Below are 1,852 nucleotides of genomic sequence, written 5' to 3' on the forward strand. Positions count from 1 at the left end.
GCCCGCGCAGCACCTCCCTCCGCCCGGAGCTCAAGCAGGGAGGGCCTGGCCCATTCATTGAGCCTCCGGAGGGAGAAGGGGGGCCGGCAGCGAGAAGGTAGCGAGCACTAGGACGGGCGGCGAGGGCTGCTCGTGGCCCGCATTATCCCCCCTCACCCCCGCCCGCCCCCACCCGGTGGTACTTACCGCGCGGCAGCGGGACCCCTCCGCTCCCTGCCGCCACAGACCGGCCCGCACGAGCACCCACTTCCGCGCGCGGCGAGGGGGCGGCCGCGGAAGTGGGCGTGTCCAGCCCCAGAACGGCGCATGCTCAGTAGCGCCCGCTGGCGCCCTCGCCGGCAGCGAGGAGCYGCCCCCATGCGGGGCCGCCGGTTCGATCCCCGCCGCCGCCTTTCGGGACCGGGCGAGCAGAGCAGGTCGGGGGGAGTAACCCACCTTGGCAACAAGGCCAGGAAGGGGGAGCAAGAGTCCTCAAAAAACTCAGACGGCTGTTTCCATAGTGTCCATGAGGAAGGGAACATCCCAAGTCATCCCAGGAGAGAGCCTCTCGTCTTTCCCCCTCCGACCATTAACATTTATATTTCACTCGACCAGTCTCTGGCACTTCGCRCAGGTAGCACTGTTGGAACTGGTAGTTCCTTTAAAATGGCACAGCTATGTTTAAACAAGTTCTCTGAGGAGGCAGCGAGGTGGGTGCGGGCCAGCAGAGCCCTCAGGAGACATTTTGGTGCTGGACTGGCAGAGGGGCACGGTGACATCTGCCCTTTCTAATAGCTGGCCTGGGAGGAAGGGGCGGTCAATGGCAGAGCGAACCGGCGGCAGGATTTCCCCTGCAGTCAATATTTCTCTTTCCAGTGAGGGAGCTTTTCAGTGAGTGAGCAGGACTGTAACTGTCCAAATGCTACTGAGCTGCAGTTACTTTGGTCAGAAGGTCAAAGACGGACTTGTCCCTGGGTGACCGGAGATACTCGACTTCCTGACCTGCCGGCTCCTCGCTGCAGAGCTCTGCTTGTGCTTCTTTACTCGTAAGCCTATCATGTCGGCAACACACAGGCTGATCCCCTTGCGCTATCTGCTCATCTGTTACCCTTGTAAAAAGATTACGACCATGCATTAGCCAACCACAAAGCACAAACAATACTAGGAGAAGCTCATTGCTCTGTACTCTTTACACTGTACCACGCAAACCCAACAGATTTCCTTTTTCTGTTTTACTCGCGTGTGATGATTCTGCAAGCTTTTTTGAACACGATCGATTCAAGATTTAAAGGAAACGGCAAGACCAGTAAAACAAAGGTTCAGGCCTAGATGAAGTTCCTGTGTATTGCATGAGATAATTAATTTCAGCAGGAAACAAAACCTCGATTTCCACCTTCCATACAGTTTCACACCTACAGCGTAACAGGCATGTTCTGGCTCACCAAAAGGCCAAACCAGCTATAAGATTGAATGGTTTAAGATCAGTTCTCTTTACTGGCTGAAACAGCGCTGGCTGTCAGCACTGCTACACACAWTCCAGCTGGTTTCTGAATCCCTTTGTGCCTTCCCAACTGCAGCGCCTAAGAGCTGAGGTSGGCCGCCGTGTCCAGGCTTACAATTGAATTGCATCTGTTACTGAGATGATATGCAGCATCGATTCAGGCATCGACGATGCCTGAATGTTCACTTGGAAAACTGCTGCCTGTTCTTGCTTTGGTGCTTGCGCTTGGGTCTTTCAAAYGATACTCTGCTGAAAGGACACACGAATGACATGAGGGGCCCTATCCAGAAATATGCCAATCTTTGTGCTGCATAAGCCACACAAGCAGAGTAACTGATACTGCTATAGGKGCAACGTGGTAGCTGAGCAGTG

General features: G+C 55.1%; 1 protein-coding gene across 3 annotated transcripts in view; it reads right to left on the minus strand.

Moving 5' to 3' along the window:
* PHF11 (PHD finger protein 11) overlaps positions 1-268 on the minus strand; it is a 23,282-nt gene extending 23,014 nt beyond the window's left edge. For all 3 annotated transcript variants that reach the window (XR_014898227.1, XM_085324963.1, XM_085324960.1), the window contains exon 1: positions 187-268. The gene's annotated coding sequence lies outside the window, so the exon portion shown is untranslated. The remainder of the gene's footprint in view (positions 1-186) is intronic.
* Between the last annotated feature and the right edge of the window lie 1,584 nt (positions 269-1,852).

This window comes from Rhea americana, unplaced genomic scaffold, assembly GCF_003343005.1.
Source record: "Rhea americana isolate MKP2758 unplaced genomic scaffold, rheAme1 scaffold_95, whole genome shotgun sequence".
In the NCBI taxonomy this organism is placed as follows: domain Eukaryota; kingdom Metazoa; phylum Chordata; class Aves; order Rheiformes; family Rheidae; genus Rhea; species Rhea americana.